The sequence below is a fragment of the Orcinus orca genome, chromosome 4 (assembly GCF_937001465.1).
Source record: "Orcinus orca chromosome 4, mOrcOrc1.1, whole genome shotgun sequence".
Classification (NCBI taxonomy): domain Eukaryota; kingdom Metazoa; phylum Chordata; class Mammalia; order Artiodactyla; family Delphinidae; genus Orcinus; species Orcinus orca.
In genome coordinates this window covers 39,967,982-39,992,526 of record NC_064562.1, presented here as the reverse complement: position 1 = coordinate 39,992,526, position 24,545 = coordinate 39,967,982, and the positions used below count along the sequence as shown (strand labels likewise).

At 36.9% G+C, this 24,545-nt stretch overlaps 1 protein-coding gene across 6 annotated transcripts in view; it reads right to left on the bottom strand.

Moving 5' to 3' along the window:
* The window catches only part of WDFY3 (WD repeat and FYVE domain containing 3), a 264,633-nt gene that overhangs the window by 182,190 nt on the left and 57,898 nt on the right, over nt 1-24,545 (bottom strand). Inside the window, exon 3 of one of the 6 annotated variants that reach the window (XM_049709048.1) lies at nt 896-983. The exons of the other annotated variants lie outside the window; for them this stretch is intronic. The gene's annotated coding sequence lies outside the window, so the exon portion shown is untranslated. The remainder of the gene's footprint in view (nt 1-895; nt 984-24,545) is intronic. 6 annotated transcript variants of the gene reach the window in all.

Here is a 24,545-nt window from a genome sequence, read left to right as displayed (position 1 = left end):
ATTTTGGGTTGCTGGATACTGTGGAGAAAATTCTACAATTCTGCAGACCTCTTACAACATAAAGTTTGATTTTTCTAAAATTATTATTTTCATAAATAAAAATAATTCCAAATGGATTAAAGATCTAAATGTAAACAAACAGTAAAACACTGGAAGCAAATATAAAAGGAAACACTTATAATTTAGGGTAAATTCTTCTTAAAAGGAAAAAAAGACAGATTTATAGCTAAAAATACCACAAAGTTAAAAGACAAGCAACAAAAAACACAAAAATAATAGCAACCTTATAACAAAGCATTAATAACGAGATTATCCATGGAACTCTTAAAATCAACAACACAATAACAAAATAAAAATTTAATAGAAATAGACTATCCCCCGTAAAAATACTATACACATGAAATGCAACACAATGCACATATAAAAAGGCACTTAAAAATCTCTAATAATCAGAGAAATGCAAATAAAAACAAGTACAACTATTTGCTCAATTTGGCAAAAAATTGATAGGACTTACAAAATATATACATAGTAAGAATAGAAAAAATTGAAATGTACACACCTTGTTGAATTAGCAGCCTTTTTAAGGGCAATCTCATAGTATCAACATACCTACTCTTTCATCTAGTGATACCTCTTCCAGGAAGCTGTCCTAGAGCAATACTCACAGTACAAGACAGTTTACTGCATTATATGTTATTATAATTGTTTACAATAACAAAAAATCAGAAATAGCCTAGTCCTTTAATAGATGAATAGGCAACTCATGGTACACCTGTATTATGGAATAGTACAATTCTTAAAAGTTAGGAGGAAAAAAGAAGTTAAATTTTTAAAAATCAGGATTTCAGCACCAAAATGTAAGGAGATTAGAAGTCATCATTCCTGTACTTACACAAGAAACAGCTGAATAAACTGGAAACCAAGGATTTTTCTGGAACCCTCAGGGAACTGAGGTTGCAGGGCAAACTAATCCCTGAAATCTGGAGAGACAAGCAAATCCAGAAATTCACAGATGAAATATGCTTATCTATTAACAGTAGGCTAGCATGAGAGGGAGAAACTCCTGGGGGCCACAGCCTTCAGGCTCTCACCACAACTTTCCTGGGTTGCACTTCTAGGAACCCCACCAGATTCTTTCTCACAGAGATGTGGGAAAGATCCCCTCCTCCTGGCTCTGGCAAGAGGGAAGGGAAGCACAATCACTTTGAAATGTTCCCAGAGGATACTCTATAACAAAGGCTGACTTTCCAGAGTAAAAGACTATCTTAGCCTTGTCTCACCTGAGGGAAGGGCATCTCTCCACCCCACCTCTTCCTCCCCCGCTCCCCACCAACCTTCCAGTCTCACCTACGGGGGCTGAGGGAAGAAACAGCCCTGGAGAAATACTTGTGAAGGTCACAGCCCAAGAGTTACAGGCCCACTAAAACAATGAGATTTAATCACAGGATTATAAAACAGTTCCCCTCTTCCACACTTTACAACCACCAACTGTGCTCTAAGAAAGAATCAAAAGGAAATGCAAGAAATCAAAAGCACTGTAACAATTATGAAGAATGCTTTGATGAGCTCAGTAGTAGACGATATGGCCAAGGAAAGAATCAGTGAGCCTGAAGATAAATCAGCTTCCAGAAGAAGAGAAAAGGGAGGAGTGGCATATTTGAAGTAATAATGTCTAAGTACTTTGCAAAATTAATGACAGACACCAAACCACCGATACAGAAAGCTCAGAGAATATCAAGATTAAATACCTAAAAGAGTACATTTAAGCATATCATATTCAAACTATAGAAGGTCAAAGATAAGGAGAGACTCTTGAAAGGGACTGGGGTGAGGGGGTGGGAGGAGGAGGAAAACCTTACCTATAAAAGGACAAGGACTAATATTATAGTGGACTTCTCATCCAAAACGTTCAAGCAAGAAAAGAATGAAAGGAAATATTGAATATTCAAAATGTTGGAAGAAAAATCCGCCAGCCTAGAATTCTATATCCAATGAAATTATCAGGGACCTCCCTGGTGGTCCAGTGGTAAAAAAAATCTGCCTTACAATGCAGGGGACGCGGGTTCGATCCCTTGTCGGGGAACTGGGATCCCACGTGCCACGGGGCAACCTCAGCCCACACGCCACAACTATTGAGCTCACGCACCTCAACTAGTGAGCCCACGCACCTCAATTAGTGAGCCCACATGCCCTGGAGCCTGCGTGCCACAACTAGAGAGAAGGCTGTGTGCCCCAACGAAAGATCCCGCATGCCTCAACAAAGATCTCACGTGCCACAACTAAGACTTGATGCAGCCTAAAATAAATAAATAAATAAATAAAACATAAATCTTAAAAAAAAAAAAAAAAGGTGAAGAAAGAATAAAGAATTTCTCAGACACTCAAAAAATGTGAAAGTATTGTGAGGTGACATGCCATACCAGAAATATTAATAGCTGTTTGGGGAGAAAAAAATGATATAGGTCAGAAAATTGTACAGGCATACTGTGTTTTATTACGCTTCACAAATTGAGGTTTGTTTTTTCTTTGTTTTGTTTTGTTTTGTTTTTACCAATTGAAGGTTTGTGGCAACCCTGTGTTGTTAGATGATGGTCTTTTAGGAGTAAAAGATTATTTTACTCTTTTAGGAGTAAAAGTAAATTAAGGTATGTATACTTTTTTAGACAGAATGTTATTGCACACTCAATATACTACAGTATAGTGTAAACATAAATATTATATGCATTGGGGAACCAAAAAATTGGTGGGACTTGCTTTATTGAGGTGGTCTGGAATATCTCCAGGGTATGTCTCTATCTACATAATAAAGAGAAGGGTGTCAGAGAAGGAATAAATGAAGGTAAAATAAAATTGTTTTATTATCCTTAACTGATCTAAAAGATTGTTTTTAAAGTAATAATAGTGATAATACATTGGGTGCTTAAAGTTTCTGAATTAGTAAGATGAATAACAGCAATGTCATAGGGAACTGGGAATACTTTTATAAGATACCCATACCATACCTCAGTAATAAAGTGTTATTTGAAGGTAGATGAATATTAGTAAAAAAAAATGTTCACTCTAGGGCAACCACTAAATTTTTTTAAAAAAAGTTTAATTGATACACAGAGAGAGGAGATAAAAGGAAAACATGTAAAATGCTCAGTTAAAACCAGAGAAGACAGAAGGGGAGTAGGAAGAACCAAATAACAAATGCAACAAATACGAAAGTTTTAAACAAGACAGATATTAATCCAACTATATCAAAACTCACTTTAAATGTGACTGGACTAAATGCACCAATTAAAAGACAGAAGGTCAGAGTGAATTAAAAAACACATCTCAACTATATAGTGTCTATAAGAAAGCCGCTTTAACTAATCAGATAGACTGAAAGTAAAGAGATGGAGAAAGGTAAACCATGCTAACTCCAGTCAAAAGAAAGCTGGAGTAACTATATTAATTTTAGACAACAGTCTTTACAACAAGGAAAACTATCGGAGATAGTTAGAGGTATTACATACTGACAAAAGGGTCAATTCTCTAAGAAGACTTAACAATCCTTAACATGTATAAGCCTAACATGAAAATCCCACATGTGGCAAGCACTGATAGAACTGAAGGAAGAAAAAAACAAATCCACTTTGGAGTTGGGGACTTCAACAGCCCTCATACAATAACTGATAGATCAAGTGTGCAGGAAATCAATACAGTTTACTGAACAGTACTATCAACCAACCAGAACTATAGTTGATATTTTCAGAACACTCCATCCAACAACAGCAGAACTCACATTCTTCTCAAACTCACATGGAACATTCACCAAGACAGATCACAGGGACTTCCCTGGTGGCATGGTGGTTAAGATTCTGCCTGCCAATGCAGGGTACACGGGTTCCATCCCTGGTCCGGGAAGATCTCACATGCAGTGGAGCAACTAAGCCCGTGTGCCACAACTACGGAGCCTGCGCTCTAGAGCCCATGAGCCACAACTACTGAAGCCCACATGCCTTAAGCCCGTGCTCCGCGACAAGAGATGCCACCCACCGCAATGAGAAGCCCACGCACCGCAATGAAGAGTAACCCCCACTCGCCGCAACTAGAGAAAGCCTGAGCACAGCAATGAAGACCCAACGCAGCCAAAAATAAATTTAAAAAAAGACAGATCACATACTGAGCTGTAAACACACCTTAACAAATTCAAAAGAATAGAAATCATACCAAATATGCTATCAGATTACAGTGGAATTGAACAGAAAATCAGTAACAAAAGACAGCTGGAAACCCCCCAAATATTTGGAAATTAAACAACATGCATCTAAATAACATGAGACAAAGAAGTGTCAAAAGAAATTTTTAAACATTTTAAACTGCATAAAACTATAACTTATCAAAATGCATAAAATGCAGTGAAAGCTGTTCTTAGAGGAAAATTTGTAGCACTAAAAACATATACTACAAAAGATATAAAAAATAGCCTAACCTTCCACCTTAGGAAACTAGAAAAATATGAGCGATTTAAGCTTAAAGGAAGCAAAAGAAAAGAAATAAATGAGGGCAACAAATCAATTAAATTGAAAACGAGCAAAACAGAGAAAATCAAAAAAACCAAAGCCTGGTTCTTTGAAACGATGGATAAAATTAGTCTCAGTCTCACTACCATATGACCGGTGCCCCTGTCTTGAGTGCATCTTCCCTACAGCTCCTCAGTTTTCTTCTGAAAAACAAAGCAGATATACCATTTCTCTGATTGAAAACCTCTGCTGATTCTCTATTGCCTAAGAATAAACTGAAGCATCTTAATCTAATATCTAAATTCTTAGACATTCTGGCCCCATTTATATTTCTAGCCCCCTCTCTCACTAAGCCACCTTCTTTGCTCTAAATTCTGCTCCACTGAAAGTATCTCCCAGCCTTGTTGGTTTCTTTAGCCCTCTGTGTGTTTGTGTATGGTGTTCTCTCTGCCAAGGAAGGCCCCTCTTCCACTTTTCCTAGCAGCTAAGCTCTCAGTCCGCCTTCTCAGAGAAGTCTTTCCCAAACCTCCAGGCAGAATTTGTTGTTTTATCCTACCATGGTACTTTAATAGTCTGGCATAAAATATTCATTAAGAGAGACAGTATAGTATAGTGGTTACAGAGGCTTTGCAACTAATTGCCTGGATTCAAATCCTAGCTGCACCATTTACCAGCTGCGTAACTTCAGCAGGTCAGTCACCATCCTTGTGTATCAGATTCCTCAAGTGTAAGAAGAGAGTAACTATCAGAACCTAGGCCAGAGTGGCGGTGTAGTGTAATTCACCAAATGCGGTACTACACAGAAAACGCTTTAGGGTAATGTCTGGCACTGGTGCTCAGTAAGCGACAGCTATTCTTACTGCTATTCTACTGTAACAAACATATACCAATTAGTGGTTATTTACTCCCACTAATTTATCATGTCTTCAGTGGTGGGAACCAAATCTTATTTAACTTTGTATCCCTAGTTCATAGTAGGTGGTGGGTAAATAAATGTTAAAAGGCTTACATATGGTCATACACCTACTATATGGTAGCATCATATTTTATGTACACACATTCTGAATTCCGGATGTGCTACTTTTACTATTCCTCACAAAAAATTACATATTACACATAAAAATTTTAAAAAGTTATGTCCTAGTTTTCGTCGTATAGAAAGTCTTCACAGTTCATAAACGTCGAAGTTCTTAAACATCTCCAGGAAAAAAGTACATTGACAACCATTTGTTCTTAGTTGAAAAGTTACCAAGTTGCTTAAATAAAGAGCATTTCTTTCTGCTTAATTATCAGTATCTCTCATTAAATTACGAATTCCCTAAAAGCAGGCTATGCTCTCCAAATGCTTAACAACTAGCTGAGGATTTAGTACAGAGTAGAAATGAACAAATGAATGTAGCAACAATTCCCATAGCTTTAAGGGAAAGTACAACTTTCAAGGCTCTTCATTACCTGGCCCCTGGATCTAACCCTCCTCTTTATTCCACCCACGCTTTGTCTCCTGCACGTCTCCCTGATGTGCCTTCACAGTTCTGTGCCTTCATATACCCTTCCTGGGGTGGGAGTGGTAGGCCTTCCCCCTGCAATTCTACATTTAGCTAATTACTAATCATCCTGCAAATCTCAGCTCAACTGTCCCCTCTTCTAGAAAGCATTCCCTAATCTCTCAGTTTAATAAAGTTGCTCCCTTCTTTTCCCATACAATCCTGGGCATATTTTTATTATAGCATTTCTCACCTTGTTATGTAACTGTTATTTTGTTTACCTTTTTCCAACACTAGACAAATAAGATTATGGAAGGCAAAGATCATGTCCTATGCAACTTCTTCCCTCAGTGTCTAACACAGTGCCTGGCAAAAAAGATACAAGCAATACATGATTAACAAATGAGTAAAAAGTGATCAATAAAAGTTTAGACAATGAATGAATTAGAGGCAGCTCAAGCCAAAAATAAGTTAAGGTTAATTTAAAACAGGCCAAAGAGAAAGAATTTTCTCTAAATTCCTTATCTGTTTATTTTAAAACAAAGAAGGCTTAGATGACTACTTTCTTCTTTATGGTTTGTTTAAATTCAGTTTTATTACTTGAAAAAGTAATAAACCATTACCATATGACTATTTTTATTGGGAGGTGTTAAGTACTCCATAGGAATAAAAGTATTCAGAGAAAACTGGTATAAATTTGGAAAGTAAGAACTATGAATGTGAATGCAGGGGCAGAAGCAGAAAAAAAAAATCACTATTAATAGTTAGGGTTGGTTGGTAAGCAGAGGATGACAAAACAAAAGGCAATAAGTGGAATCCTCCACAGGGAATTGGTGCATCAACAACAAAGGAATATCAAAAAGAAGAGGTCAGCTCCCCAGTATTGATAACAAATCATCACGGAATGAGCTGGAATATATGCTGCGGTCTGAAAGCAATGAAAGGAAAATGACAAATGCAAAAGATTATGCAGAATTATATTAGTAAAACCTCACAAATGAAAGAAAAAAGTAATAAAAGAATGATATCAACAAAAATAATAATGGTAATGAGGGTTTAAAACTGTGAGTTCCTATACTTTTATTTTTATAAAAACATCAACATTTATACATTCAGATAAATTTTGCCCCACCCATTAGTTATCTTAGAAGGTTATATTCACATAATGATGCTGACGTGGTTCAAAATACTTTTAAAAATTCCTCTTTAAAGATTGCTTTCAAGGCATTTTATAAGCTATATCTAAAACTTAGTGTCATCATGTATCATGTTTTACCAAAAGTGGAATTACCCAGCTTGCTCATTTGCCTTAGTTTCCAAACTTCCCCCAAGTAACTTCTGCAGATTACTAAATATCAAATCCTTTCAAAAAGACTGAAAATTCACCACTAATATTCAAAAGAATGCATTGCAGACTCTGAAGCTGATTATGGGGAAAAAATTCTAAATAGTTTCTGAGCAATGCCATTGTTGAAATTTCTTAAGTGTCTGCTTACTATATGCAAGTTGCTGTGGGAGTACCAACTCCAGTTTTTAACCACCTCCATGGAGTGGCTGTACTTTTTCTAAAATTCCAAACAGATCAGTATATAACTTTCCTTAAAAATGACACAATCGGGGGCTTCCCTGGTGGCGCAGTCATTAAGAATCCGCCTGCCAATGCAGGGGACACGGGTTTGAGCCCTGGTCCGGGAAGATTCCACATGCCACGGAGCAACTAAGCCCGTGCGCCACAACTACTGAGCCTGCGCTCTAGAGCCCGCGAGCCGCAAGTACTATGCCCGTGCGCCACAACTACTGAAGCCCGCATGCCTAGAGCCCATGCTCCGCAGCAAGAGAAGCCACCACGGTGAGAAGCCCGCGCACCGCAAGGAAGAGTAGCCTCCGCTCGCCGCAACTAGAGAAAGCCCGCGCACAGCAACGAAGACCCAACGCAGCCAAAAATAAATAAATAAATTTATTAAAAAAGAAAAAAGACACAATCGCCTACAATGAGGTAGAGTCAAAACCCTTTGCAAGGTATAAAAGGCTCCTCAAAATCTGTTGTCCATCTAATTTTGAAGCTCCATCTTCTGCAATATCCCTCCTCTCAGCTTCGGCTCACACCACATCACCTAAGTTCTGTTCCCTGAACAGGCCATGCAATTTCAAACCCTTGTTGCTTTTCCCACATGGTCTTTCCTCTTCTGGAAATGGCCTACTCAGATTTTTTTACTGCCTGGCAATCTATCATGAATAGTTCAGGACCTTATTTAATTCCAAAACAATTTAAACCTAACTCTGCAGTAGCAACTTGATCACTGATTCAAAGAAATATTTATCAAGGCACTCCCCATCCCACCTGAATCTCTCTCTGCTCCAGCCACGTAGCTCTGCTTTCAGTAGCTTATATTCACCATGTCCTTGCCACCAAAGCAATTAAGACATTAATTTGAAAAGCAAAACTTTTAAAATATTTAGAAGAAAATGTTGGAAAATATCTTTATAATCTCAGGGTGAGGAAGAATGTCTTAAAAAAAAGAACCACACACACACAACCTTATCAAAACTAAAAACTTCTGTACATGAAAAATTAACAGAAAACACAAGCCACAAATTGGGAATGAAATATTTGCAACACCTATAAATAACAAAAAAGCATTAGATCCAAAATATGTAAAGAACAGCTACAAATCAATGAGAGAAAGGCAAACCATCCAATACAATAATGGACAAAAGACAAGCATTTCACAAAAAAAGGAAAATGAATGACCACAAATATACCAAAGGCTGCATAACCTCATCAGTAAATAAAGGAAATGGAAATCAATACACAATTTTCTGTCTGCTCTTTGTTCCTTGTTGTACGGATGTTTGTTCATTTACCCTGTATGTCTGATGCACCCCAAATCCACAAATACTCATTCTCATCCCCTAGAAAAACATGCACTTAATATCCACATCAAGCCTCTCCACAAGGGTTATGCTAACAGTCAACAGCCAATAACCTAGTCTGACCCCGTATAAGGGTATTTCTCAACCTACCCCAGGTACAGTAAAAACATCCTAGGATTTATGGAGGGTATTTCCAGTGAACAGAAAGCTTTTCCATCATTCCTTGAAAATGAACCTAGTGTGAGGTCAGTGACGTGTGTTTTTTATAATCAACTTTTTGGTATTTGCCACAGTACCTGAAACACTTTAGATAATTAATAAATGTATTATGGATGGCTGGGTGAATAGTTGGATGGATGGAGTGAGGCAGGAAATCTTCCTACTGACACCTTATTTGTTAACTTTTCCAGAAACTCCTCTATCATAATTATTTTAAATACTCTTTATTCACTTAATAGAGGTATATGAATGAAAACAATTAGGAAACTTATGGAATCTTTAAAGAACATACTTTAAAATATCAAAGGTGGTACTGATATAAATCTTAAGGACAAAAAAATTATGTGTTACCAGATATAACCCTTTGCTAATCAGTGTTATTGCTTCCTTATAATTTTGGCATTAGATCTTCTACAAATGAAACACAAAAATGTCTCATGGCTAAGGGGTACAGGTGCATTCTCACTAAAGGGGTTGAAGGATGGGGGTTGAAGACTGAAGAGGCTGAAAAGAAAGGAGGGGAGAAAAGAATAAGAAAGCTATGTTTCTCTATTCTTCCACCGGAGCAAAACATAAGAATGATTACCACAAATAGCCATGTCCCAATTATATCATTTCACTGTTGTTCACATGTAGCCTATTTTAAAAAATGCCTTTGGGGAAGAATGAGAGGAAAAATGCTATTCTTATCAGTTTGTTATTTAATAGATTTTATAAATCTATCTGAAATATTAACAATAATATTTAAAATATACTGTCTGTTATTCTTGGGAAGTAAGTTACTAAAGTGAATAATCCTGCATAGTACAACCCAGTTTACCATATTTTTCTTATAGTAGTCTCATCTTCCTCTTAGAAGGAATGCCATGTAATAAAATACATAAAATACTACCTTGAATGAACTGACCCCCTGACACTGGGGAGATGGCTATTTCCTAGGTTTGTTTATTTATTTTAAACATTCTATAATAAAGCCAAACTCTCATTATTTGGGGGAACAATTTAAAAAAGCCCTGATTTTTCTTTCAGGACTGAAGGATCAAGCACATTAGCTATTCTTCTCATTCTGCTCCTTTTATATTTCACAATTAACATCTCAACTAGAGCTGAGGGACAAGGGTAAAGACCTTACAACTAAAATCTCCTAGTTTTGATATCTGCTAGCAGGTTTAGCACTGGAGGTTAAAATTAAATACATCACCTAGTTATCTTATCTCAAATGTCTGGGCTTTTGAATCCAAAAGCCTAAACAGAAGAGTTGCTTAAACAGAAAATATAAGCTATAAGAAATAAAATTTTCAATAAATAAAGGGTACAGAGTTTCATGTTTCTAACCGCCTTCCACCTACAAAGCACATACAACATTCTAAAAATTACAATTGGTTTTAAGCAAAATTTACTAGGTAGGGAACAGCAGCAGGCAAAGACTTGAGATTCAAGAAAAGATAGATTATTTTTCATATTTATTTTTCTTTTTGAAATTACATTCAGGAAAGTTATCCTGTGGTCAAAAGTGAGTCATCCCAAGACATTTTCATTTATGCATACATTTATGTTCCTAGTAGAACATATATTAATTCATTCAAAAGTACTGAGAGCTACACCAACTTTGATTACTTGAAATATTTGGACCTGTTTTTCAAAGTAACTATTCCTACAATGAAACTTGCTATTATATATCCAGGTTTTAAAAAAATTTCACTTATTTTTAATTTTTGAATGATTAAAAATTTTTTATACCATTTAATATACTCTTGAACTTCAGATAACAACTCATTTAATTTCAAATCGATTGTTCCTAAAAAGCAAAATTTAACACTTTAAACAAAATGAGAAAAAAAGAGACCCATGAAACAATTATATTTAATTATATTTTTAAGTGGATTTTGAATTGGAATACAATAATATTTAAAGAAATTGATCAAGAATTTCCAATACATATGTTTCAAGGATCATAACAGTTACTAGTTAGATTGTTAAACATAACATAAATGTCTTTAAGGAAGATAAGAGGTAACAGTGAAACTTGCTGAAACTTCATGAAGCTTGAAAATTAAATCATATAATTTTAAATTTCAAAGACAGTCCTCTACCAAACCATGGTAATAAAACCAGTGGCTGACTGACATAAGAACAAACAAACCAAAGTACAGATGAGAGAGCTCAGAAACAGATCCTCATATGTATTGGGAACCTAATACGTGATAAAGGTCACAGGAAAAGGGTGTGATTGTTATGTAGATGGTATTGGGAAAGTGACAAACTCTTAGAATAAAATATATTAGACTCACACCTACAGCCACACACAAAGGTGGGTAAAACTACAAAGTTAAGAGAAGAAAATATATAAGGATATCTTTATGAATCATGCAAAAATTTCTTAAGCATAAGTTCAGAGCTGCATGTCATAAGCAAAAATAAAATGAATGTGATTACATCAAAATTAAATACTTTGGCTCAGTAAAGAACATTGTGAACCAAGCAAAAAGAGAGATAACACAATGGGAGAAGATATTTGAAATGTCTAAAACTGAAGGGATTATAACTTAGAATTTACAAGGAATTCCCAAATCAACAAGAAAAATATAGCAATCCCAATTTAAAAGGATATGAACAAGCAAAATGGAAGGCTATCAAACGTAACAAGAGATATTTTAATTTACTTGGTAATCAAAGAAATGCAGACTAAAATAAGGAAAGGCCGCTTTATACCTACTAGATTAGCAACAAGCAGAAAGCTGGAAAATGCCCTGTGTTCTTGGAGATGTGGACAGGACCCACATATATGACTGACGGAAAACAGACAGAGGATCTAAAGGGCAGTGTGTATTACTCAGTATTGCATTCTGCTCCTCAGCATATATCCCAAAGAAATTCTTAAGGGTGAGAACTTGTAAATGTATGTATACTGAACTGTTATTTGTGGTGACTGGGGACTTGTAGGCTATTTGGAGGTCCATATCACTGCCCATCACTAACAAACTGAGTAAGTAAAACCAGGTTGATGTACAATCATTCATATTCATTTAAAAGTATATATTTCACATGAATGCATCTTAAAAACATAATGATGAGTGAAAGGAACTAAGAAATAGGATGAAATATATATTACATACCAGTTCTTGAATATTAGATATACATACACACAAAACAAGTATTTTTCAAGAACACATATGAATGAAAGACAATACCAAATGCTTCAGAAGGGTTGTGCCTGTCCCTCACTAAATGTGCAGCTCTTTAAAGGAAATAATTAATTACCTTCCAGTACTTTTGAATTTAGTTAAACTAAGCCCAACAAATCACTGTTTTATATAAGAACTATGTATTTATATTAGACAACTAAAATTACTTAAATAACAACTTTTTCATTTCTTGAATGACTCTCAATGAAACCATATTTAAATCAGATACAAGTAGGGTTTTTTCCTAAAGCCATTTCCTCAATATAGCCTTTTTATTCCTCTGACATTAAAAAATTTCCTTTGGGCTTCCCTGGCGGCGCAGTGGTTGAGAGCCCGCCTGCCGATGCAGGGGACACGGGTTCGTGCCCCGGTCCGGGAGGATCCCACATGCCGCGGAGCGGCTGGGCCTGTGAGCCATGGCCGCTGGGCCTGCGCATCCAGAGCCTGTGCTCCGCGACGGGAGAGGCCACAACAGTGAGAGGCCCGCGTAGCGCAAAAAAAAAAAAAAAAATTCCTTAAAGGAAATTTTATCTGCTCCATAAGCAACAAGAAAAAAACTGGTATCTGTAGGAATATTTGGCTAAAAGTTTCCTGGTTTTTGTTTGTTTTGTTTTGTTTTGTTTTAACATTCGTGACTGTTAGAATGGTATAAACAAAATAAAGTCTGGATCGACTCGTCCATCCTCTTGGGGAGGAGGGAATAACTCTCTTGGTTGGCCAGTGATGATAACTTGCCACCTATCATAAGCTATAAGGAAACAGGACCTGACTCAGAGAGGGAAGAGCCAAATCAGTCAACTTCCCTCAGATCCAGAAAGATTTCCACTATCGGAGAAAAAAAGGGGAAATAAAACTGGGTTCTTTATTATGTCAAAATAAATTGTGCAGTTTTTAAAAACAAAATAAATCTGAGCTTCTTCCAATCCTCAGAGAAGCCTACCCATGGTTTTCGTCAACAGGAAATCACATTGGGAATACCAAGATGGTACTGTAATATTCAGTAACTTAGATATGGCTTTAATAAAAGAAAGCAATTTTCAATTAGTATTTTGGAGTCATTACAACTTTGGCATAATCTGCCATTCTTTCTATGGAATTATGGTTGAGGATGATGACTTCTGCACTATAATATTCTGAATCAAGAGTAAAGCGTAAAATGTCAGCCACTGTTGCTCTAGGTGGATCCTTGGGATACAGTGGTGAATACCAACAACTAGCAAATGTAACATTTACCATTGGTTATGAAATGACAACTCTTTTAGGATATCTGATTTCATGGAGCTTAGAGTCCATGGTGTGATATAGGTGTTGCATATACCATGGAAGTATAAGACACTAGGAGAAAGAAAGCACAGCAGGGAAACCTAATCTATCTGCAGAGTAGCCGGGCTGTGGGGAGGAAGAGTATCAGGGAAGATTAAGCACATTTTTTGAAGATTTTTAACAGCAGAAGAAAACAAATAGACTTCACTGCCCATCCACAGGCTATTCTAGACAATCAGGTTTTTGCAGCTTTGTTTTCTGTATGTTAACGCTTCACGCACAAACTTTTCTATACATGATTTGTAATCAGTTTTTCCAAGTGGAAAACACCAGCCGTTCCGCCCTTGAATCATTTTAAGAGTCTACAGGGACAGCATCAGCAATTAGCAGCCAGGGCTGGAGTTAATTCCTAAGGAACTCTTGTTTCCTGCTTCTGTGTCAGTTTTTGTCTAGGAAATACAGAGTTACCCAAGTACAATGCTAGTTATTTTTACAGAAATGTATTCATTTATTCCCTACCACAAGTGGTACAATGCCGACTTTATTAGATTAAGAAACTGAAGTTCAGAGAGGTGAAAGCAACTTGCCAAAAAATCCAATAACTAGCATTACGTGAAATTTGAATTCAAGAAAGGTAACCTGAAGACCAGTGCTCTTCCTATTAACTGGAAGCTGTCTCTTTGTCTTTATGAAATAATTTTATTTAGGAAAGCAACTGTGATTTTATTTTCTAACTATTCCTAGCAATGATAGTACTATTTGTTCTTCTCTAAAAACATTTGGACAAAATTAACCCAAGTATTTTTGTCCCCAAGAAGTTAACAAAAAAAACACACAAAACCCATGTTTACTCTGTGTATCTCCCACCAAGGGTGTAACCAGACTAGCAACAGGAAATATGATTCATGAGTAATATCTTGGCTGAGAGTTCTTAGTATCTCGACACACATCTGACAGATCAAGGGAATATTATATACACCTAACTATATTTTCTTTTCCTTTGAATTTTCTGTTCTCTCTCTTTTTTAAAATATTTATTTTACTTATTTATTTATTTATTTTTTGGCTGCGTCGGGTCTTCGTTCCGGCACACAGAATCTCTGTTGCGGAGCGTGGGCTTCTCTCTAGTTGTGCCGCACAGGTTCCAGGTCGCATGGGCTCTGTAGTTGTGGCGTCTGGGCTCCACAGCGTGTGGGCTCTGTAGTTTGCAGCATGCGGGCTCTCTAGTAGAGGCGCGCGGGCTCAGCAGTTGTGGTAAACGGGCTTAGTCGCCCTGTGGCATGTGGGATCTTAGTTCCCCAACCAGGGATGGAACCCACATCCCATACATCGCGGAAGGATTCTTTACCACTTGGACCACTAGCAAAGTCCCCCCTGTTCTCTTTGGTTCAAGTCTTTCCCAATCCTCACACCATGCACTCAAACACATAGCCCCAAATATAGAACAACAGTCAGAAACAGTAAGGAAATAATTTCTTGGCAGAATTCATTGAAGAAAAATTACAAATAAAAATATATTACCAGCCATTAAATATAACAATGTATTATGTATGTACTTTAACATGTTCTGAGCAATTTTTTCCATTAAAGAAAAATAATATGAGATAATAACCTTAGAAAAAATTTACTCCAACATCGACAGAAACTATTCATCTTATTCTTCTATGAATAAAATAATATACTTTTATATTATCCTTATAAAATGATTGCTTTTGATGTAAAGAGAAATTCAGGTTTCATGGAATATTTTCCCTGCATATTCACTATAAATGTAAATGTCAACTATTTCAGCCTCTACTGTTCCTTACCTTGGTCTTAGGCAAAGCTAAGTGGTGTGGTGGATCCAGCTCATACTAGCTCGTGAAAGCTGATGGCCAAATTTTCAGAAATTGTAGAGAGCCAGTTGTCAAACCTTAATAGCCTGAAACTAGCCATGGGGATAACATTTATATCAAAGAAATCAACAAACACTAAAAATGGGGGTTCCTTGGGGTCTTTTCCTGAATAGCCAGTTGTTAAACATTTATCAGCACACTACTGTGCTTAGGCCTCACTAGCACTTTAAAAGCTTAATTTTATTTACTTCATTATGTCTCTTCTTTTTCTCTTTAAGCTCTGACTCTGCCTTTCTATTTAATTTTTTCCCAAAGCCTACCGTTGAAAATATTTAGACTTAACCTCAGAGAGTTACAAGATTATGACTAAGGATCTAAATTAAAAATATTATTTCACCAAAATACTCTCATAGGAAATGTTTCCCTGAATCCTTATCTGATTGACCTGATTTAGCATACTCTGCTACTTTAAAGGCAAAGTCTATTCCTTGTGAGGTTGCTAAGACTAAATTTTTATTCTGATATAAATATTATGCTTGAAGCTTATGCATATGTTCCTCATAAAACATAAATGTATATAATATCAATACTAAAATTTCTACAGTTTTTTGTCCAAGAAAGTAATAAATTATACAGTGTTGAACATCACAGGCCTTTTGCATTAAGTATGAATCCATATTAAACCAAAAAGAAGAGGATAAAGTCTATTAGTCTTCTACTGAAGAAATGAAGCAAGAGGTTATAACTTCTGTAAAGGCATTGAGAACTGAATTAGGCAGAATGTTTACATTATAGAAGCTGTAAAGCAAAGAGCAGGGTTTCCACAGACTCATGTGCAAATAGGTTCTTGCTGCCACTTAGGTTCAGCCAATCAAACCCACTTGCCCAAATTCTGAAAGGCAGAAGTGAAGGACTCTGGATGACATTTACATTTTTAAGCTACAGAGATTTCAGTAGTAATTACCCTCCTGTTTGCTTGAGAGGCAGGGTGTGACACATACATTTGGCTGCCCACAATAATGTGTGTATTCTAGAGCAGGGGTTAGCAAACTTTTTTTTTTAAGGGCTAGATAATAAATATTTTGCCATGTGTTTTCTGTTGCCATCGTAGTGTGAAAGCAACCATAGACAACAGGTAAATTAAAAACTATGGCTGTGTTCTAATAAAACTTTATGTATGGATACTGAAATTTGAATTTCATAAAATTTTTAGGTGCCACAAAACATTCAACCCTTGTGTACTGTTGGTGGGAATGTAAGCTGGTATAGCCACTATGGAAACAGTATGGAGGTTCCTCAAAAAATTTAAAATAAAGCTACCATATGATCCAGCAATTCCATTCCTGGGTATTTATCTGAAGAAAATTAAAACACTAACTAAACGCTAACACTAACTAAACACTAACACCAGCTAACACTAACTAAAGATATATGTACCCCCATGTTCACTGCAGCATTATATACAACAACCAAGATATGGAAACAACCAAAATGTCCACTGACAAATGAAGGGATGAAGAAAATGTGTATATATACACAATGAAATATTATTCAGCCATTAAAAAAAAAGAAGGAAATCTTGCCATTTGTGACAACATGGGTGGGCCTTAAGGGCATATGCTAAGTGAAATAAGTCAGACAGAGAAAGACAAATGCCATATGATCTCACTTATATGTGGAATCTAAAAAAAAAAAAACCAAGCTCATGGGTACAGAGAACAGATTGGTGGCTGCCAGAGGTGGGCCGGTGGGGGAGGGAATGGGCAAATGGGTAAACGGAGTCAAAAGATACAAACTTCCAGTTATAAAATGATTAAGTCATGAGGATGTAATGAACAGCATGGCAACTATAGTTAATAATACTGTATTATGTATTTGAAAGTTGCTAAGGAAGTAAATCTTTAAAGTTCTCATCATAAGAAAAAAAATAAAACTATGCATGGTGATAGATGTTAACTAGACTTTTTGTAATGGTAATATATACAAATACTTAATCATTCTGTAACCTAAAACTAATAAAATGTTGGATGTCAATTATACCTCAATAATAATTTTTTTTAAACCCTATTATTCTTCTTTTGATTTTTTCAACCATTTAAAAATGCAAAGTCATTCTTAACTGGAGGGACACACATATATTGTTGAAGCCAGATTTTGCCTGTTGGCCATAGTTTGCTAACCCTTGCAACCGTATCCTGATCCATAGAGAAAGTAGCAGCTCCCCTGAAGGCCCAGCTCTGTGGTATAGCACTAGGAGATGTTTATAAAAGGTCAACCATGAGCCTAAAATCTGTTTCTTCAGCCCTTTCTATCCCTTCATAAACCACGAATACCCTGTAATAAGTATCTTTCTGCTTAAACAGGCTAGAATGGATTCTGTTCTCTGCAACTAAATCCTGACTGATTCATACTGCTACTATATATTCTTTAATATCAAGTATCCAGTGTTTCAATGTTCAATTACTTTATAAATGTCATTTTTTATAGTTATTTTATATGAATCAGGATCAAAATAGGGACCAATTATTGCTATTGGGTGATGATGTCCTTTAAGCCTCTCAGTGTGGGATTCCCCAGTTTGTACAGGGTACATACTGCTGCCTACTGGAAGACCTGTGTGTTCATTTATTAAGCAACCACCATGTTCCAGGTAGTGTTCTAGGTCCTCAGAATACAGAGGGGGAATATAGGCATAGTAATAAGTATGTGTCCCTTGGGAGCTCAGATTCTAGTGAAGGAGGGAAAAAAATAAACCAATATATAAGTCTAATGGTAATGGCTATGAAGAAAAACTAAGTAAGCTTTGAAAACAGAACATTCCCAGGTTGCTTGTTTGAGTCTGCACAGTCAAGGAATGCTTTTCTAAGGAGTTAACACCAGAACAGAAACTTGAATGAATGAGAGAGTAATCCATAAGGATTTCTAGGGGAAGAATTTTCCAGGCTGAGGGACAAGCAAAATCAAAGGCTGGATGGAAGAACGTGCTTAGCATGGTTGGATAACTGTAATGAAGCCAGTAAGGCTAAAGCAGAGAGAGAGGGGGAAAGTGTTAAGCTGTTGATTGTCTGCACTGTGATTCAGTGTTTACTTCTCTTCAGCCACTTTGAATCAACTGATACCAAGGCAACAGCTCTGTACACTGTCTCCTCCACTCTGCTCTGTCTTCCCACTGTTTTCTGCATAAAAAGTACATGTGTCTTTTCTTGCAGCCTCACCAAGCATGCCACTCTATAGCCCCTATGCCACCTACTTTGGGAGAGCTCTGTGCCACGTTTAAGATGTTTGCACACTTCCTCAATTTGCTCTAAAGTTTACAGGTCTTCTTGCAGTCTGAGGATTGGGATTGTGGCTTTCTACTCATTTCACTAAAGTTAAAAGATTTCTTCCCTAGTCTTCATCCTTTTAGTTATGGGCAGAACTTAAATTTCTCAGTTCCTACATTTTCTACTTCAGTCAACAGATTTTCCTATTTGAAAATGTGAGAAATTATAAACCACTGAGATCTATAAACTGATAACTCTTGTTCAAAAAAAATTAGCACAAAATTAATTTTAAATATATACTAAAGTATCTAAATGGAATATAAAATTGTGAACTATAGTAAATTTCTACTATGATACTTATATTCAAGCTAAGAAATGATAAAAGGCAAATAAATGGGTATCAATATCCAAATGAATATGCAGTGAAAAGAGAATAAGTAAACGCTGAAACAACAGAATATAAGTTAAGTAAATATAGCATTATTACTTTCAAGAACATAAGCTCCGGTTATGTTAATAAAAGCTTACTTTGGTTTCTGATTTAAATAATCATCAAAATGTCTTGTACTTACCATAAATCGATTTGCATAAAAAGTATTCTTCTGAATCATCTAAAGGTACTTTAAAAATGTCAGCTCTTTTAAACGGGTAAACATCTTCCTCAATCTCAGTTATTCGACTTAATAGACAAATCCTTTCTTCATAAATGCAAAGTTTAGGTTAGCTCTTACTAAGTTATTAAAAACATTGAATTAGTGAGTTCAAGTGATTATAAACAGTACAAAATTTTGTATGTGTTAACTTTTATTTCCTTGTTCATTTCTAACACTTTTTACATCCAGGTACTCTGCTAAGTGTTAGTAACAGAAAGATAAACAGACCATGTTCTACCCTCTAGGGTCTCACAGTTAAGTTAAAGATACAGAAGTAATGTGATAACTACTATAACAAACAATAAGTAAACAAGATGCTATGAGAACACAAAGGAACAAGCATTTGACGATCAACAGAGAAAATGACATTTGAACTTTGTTTTGGAAACTGAATAGGCGTTCATTCAGCTGACAGATAGGCCCGACCTTATTTCTGGCAAACAGACCATATGTATACTGAAGAGAAGGCACAAGACATGCTGCTGTGTCTTTCTAGTAGGTTAGCAGAGCTGGAACACAGGGTGAACATGGCGAAAAGCTGGAGATAAGGTTTGCATAGAATAGGTAGACATGGGCAGATCAAAAAAGGCCTTTCATACTAGGATAACAATAAATGCCCATTAAGCAGGAGAGCAATATATTTCTAAGCATAGTGTGAAGTGTGAGATGAATATTTTAATTATCCCTCAGTGATAAAATCAGTGGCAGTGGAGGTAGGGGTGAGGAGCAATGGTATGGGAAAATGTCACCAATACAGGATTAACAATCTGGGAATGAGATGTCTTTCGGGATCAAACAGAACAGACAAAGAAGAATAAGATTTCTAGCCTGAGGTACTGGAAGAATGGTAGTGTCATCGACTAAGTAAGGAAACAGAGTAAAGGAATAAGAACTAATAGGAGGGCTTCCCTGGTGGCGCAGTGGTTGAGAGTCCGCCTGCCGATGCAGGGTACACGGGTTCGTGATCCGGTCCGAGAAGATCCCACATGCCGCGGAGCGGCTGGGCCCGTGAGCCAGGGCCGCTGGGCCTGCGTTCCACAACAGGAGAGGCCACAACAGTGAGAGGCCCGCGTACACCCCCCCCCCCAAAAAAAAAAAGAACTAATAGGACAGATAAAAATAGAGACAAATTTAGCTATGGTGAAATAAAAGAGCCATGAGAAAATGTAAAGCAAAATAAAAACCCAGGATGTGGACTCAGGAGAGAAAAAAGCAGATATATACCTAAATAACACATCTAAAACAAGAGGTAATATACCAAATAATAAGCAGAGATCTTCAATTTAAATGACTGTAATGTTATTTTCTATTTTACAAATAGAAAAAACTATAAGCATATTTGTAAAACTTTTTTTTAAAAAAGCATTTCTATCTATTGAAAAAGATTTTCTGAAACTTAATATATATCTGGGGTTAAAATAAATACTGCAAAGAAGAAGATACAGTAAAAGTAAGTATCCCACCACTGGGCCCTAGTTGGCCTTCCCAGAATCGATTACTGTTTTCATTTCTTGAATATCTTTGCAAAGCTATGTTACATGTGTATAAGCATAAAGATAGATAGATATTATATGTATGCTTATTTAAATAGCCTATTAAAAATAAACAATATGTGAAGATACATTTGTATTTCCTAAACATGGTATTATATCAAGCAAATTTATAATGACAGCACTAAAAATCTAGTCAATTAAAAAAGGCATTTCTACTCACAAGTAATGTGCAATCTTAATTTGCTAATAAACTTAATGGTAGTAAAGATTAAAAACAAAACCCCACTAAATTCTCTTCCCATACACTGATCTTTAGGGGATTCCTTGGATAACAGGTTCTGAATGTGTGAGCACAATAAGGCCCATTTCCCTGACGGTATTTTTAACTCAAGACTTGAAATCTGGGCTCCAACTGGAAAGAGGGGCGGGGAAAGATTATGAATTAGTCTCTAATTCAGAATATTTTACTCGACATGGCTAGCCCAGGTCCACTAATTATGTTATACATGAGGGATTTTCAACCTGGCTGGACCTTATACATGAGGGATTTTCAACCTGGTTGAAAATCTGATTCAAATCTGATTCAACCTGATTCAATCAGAATCAAGTAAGGGCCCTGAAAAAAGATTCTGATGCCCAGGACCCACCCCATTCAAATCAAAATCTCTGGGGCTGGAGCCCAGGCATTGCTTTCACAGCTTCCCCAGTTGATTCTAACATGCACCCAGGGTTGAGAACAGAAACGTAAGATCAGATTTTATGGAAGGCACCCTTAACCTTTTTATCTTGTTACTAAATAATGTTCTAGTGTGGGAAATGTACTTTTAAAACACTTGGGCAGGGCTTCCCTGGTGGCACAGTGGTTAAGAATCTGCCTGTCAATGCAGGGGACACGAGTTCAAGCCCTGGTCCGGGAAGATCCCACATGCCGCGGAGCAACTAAGCCCGTGTACCACAACTACTGAGCCTGTGCTCTAGAGCCCGCGAGCCACAACTACTGAAGCCCACGTGCCACAACTACTGAAGCCCGCGCACCTAGAGCCCGTGCTCCACGGCAAGAGAAGCCACCGCGATGAGAAGCCCACGCACCACAATGAAGAGTAGCCCCCGCTCGCCGCAACTAGAGAAAGCCCGCGCGCAGCAACAGAGACCCAACTCAACCAATAAATAAATAATAAAAATGTAAAAAATTAGAAAAAAAAAACTCTTGGGCAAAGGTGGTTCTAAATCATCAGTGTTCCTCATATTGGACAAAGTGACATGGGAAATCTCACAGTGCAGCACTCAGTAGAGCATCACCTCACATTCTCTGGACAAGCCCAACAGCCCAGTACAAACCTGCTCCGAGTAACTGCATTATGGAAGAAACAGGATCAAATGGTGGAAATGCTTTTAAATCTCCCTGATTTACAAAGAAGTTTCACACTTAGAGACAACCAAACTTATATTAAAATTTAACAACCAAACAGCCAGAGACAATTACTACTGCTTGACTGCAAAAATTCAGAAGTGAAGTGAACAAATTAGACCCCCAAGAAGTTGCATACTCAACATCTCTTTTATAGGGATTCTAACCTAGGGGACACGGAAGAGCTTAAGCCTGTGATGTCCAATATGGTGGTCACTAGCCATACTTTGTAACAGGTACCTCCTATAAAAAAAGCATATATAAACAGTAGCACTTCCCACCCACGGACATAACCTTTCAATCATCACATCAAAACAAGTAGGACTATGATTAGTACCAAATGTTCTCCTACCTCTTTGATGTTGTCATGGTCCTGGGGCTTCACTGCTTTTTCAGAAGAGCATAACTAATCGTAAACCATAACCAGAAAGATACACCTCCTTTGCTTTATTCACCATCTCCAATTTCATTAGCTGGTGGTACATCCAAGATTCTTTGCCTTCCCTTTAACCCCACACCCCTGCTTTGTGGCAATGGGAATCAAAACAAAATACTACTAATGGAAAGCTAATTCTGCATCCCACAGAAAAAACAAACAGAAACAACAACTTTCCAATAGCAACTGTAGAATGCTGTTCCTTAGAAGAACTCCAAGGCATGAGCATAAACCCAAGATTTAATGCCTGATTTGTCATCGGGAACTTCACAAAATAAAGACAATGATCTCCCAGATGGACTCCCATTATGGATAAACAATCTGGGTTTGAAACTGAAAAAATGAACAAACACACATAAAAAGACTGTATGTCATGGTGTGATGGCGGTCTATTCAGTCACACTCAATTTATAGGAAAAAAGTCAACTGCTTGATTTTTAAATCTAGCAGCTCTCACTCTGATTCTCTGTTCTTAATACATCCCTGAAAAAAACAACCTCCCTGCAATATCTCATCATATCTTAAGTAAGTCAAATAAAAATTACTGAAATTTGGGTATGTACTTTATCTGGGAAGACAAGATTCCTCTAAGCAAAAGACCTCACATAGGGCTTCCCTGGTGGCGCAGTGATTGAGAATCCGTCTGCCGATGCAGGGGACACGGGTTCGTGCCCGGGTCTGGGAAGATCCCACATGCCGCGGAGCGGCTGGGCCCGTGAGCCATGGCCGCTGAACCTGCGCGTCCGGAGCCTGTGCTCTGCAATGGGAGAGGCCACAACAGTGAGAGGCCCGCGTACCGCAAAAAAAAAAAAAAAGACCTCACATGAACATGAATATAAGTAGAAGGCAAAAAAGAGTCACAGTGTAAGACAAGACCAAAATCTGTCTTACCATAAATTATATAGGCCTGATGTGTGAACTATAAGGTCTGCGTTCATTAAAATTCCATAATTCAAATATTATTAAACTAAGTATTTAAAAAAATCAATAAACCAGCAGGTTCTTATCAAGTTAAATATATTGATCATGTAGCTGGCAATCCTGTTCTTAGACATTTACCATAGAACAGGGGTTGGAAAATTATGGCCATGTGCCATACCTGTTTTGTAAATCAAGTATTATTGGAACACAGCCACATCCATTCTTTTTTGTATTGTGTATGGCGGTTTTCATCCTACAAGAGCATAGCAGCTGCAACAGAGATCATATGGCCTAAAATACAGCCTATCTAGTCCTTTACAGAAAAAGTTTGCTGATCTGTATAACTTATGATCATATAAAACTTATACACAAAAGTTTACAGCAGCTCTATTCATTAAGGCCAGAAAAATGGAAACAACCCAAATGTCCTTCAACCAGTTAATGGATATACAAACTGTGGCACACACGTAACTCAACAGTAAAAGTGAATAAACTTGATACACACAATAACTTGAATGATTCTCAAAGGCATTATGCTGACTGAAAGAAAACAGTCTCAAAAGGTTACACACTGCATGATTCCATTTATATGGTATTTTTAAAAAGAGAAAACTTTATTGATGAAGACATATTAGTGGTTGCCAGGGGCTAGAGGTGGAGAGAAAGTGTATAAACAGATAGGACAAGGAAGTTTTAGGGGTGGTAAAAGTGTTCTATGTCTGTATTGTGGTAGAGGTTACACTAATCTGTGTATCAAAGTTCATAGAGCTGTACTCCAAAGAAAGATAAATTTCACTGTGTAATAATTAGAAAAATAAAAATTTTATAAAACAGTATGTTAGGTTAAAGAAAAACAATAAACTAATAAGGAAACAGACTCCAAAAATTCAGGCCAAAGAATGAGAGTTTACCAAGAAAGATCAGATCAGCAAGTGTGGTCTAGGTCGCTATACTCTTGGGTTTTATTCCTGGTTTTTATCATTGAATCACTATAAAGCATTACATCACAGAGAAA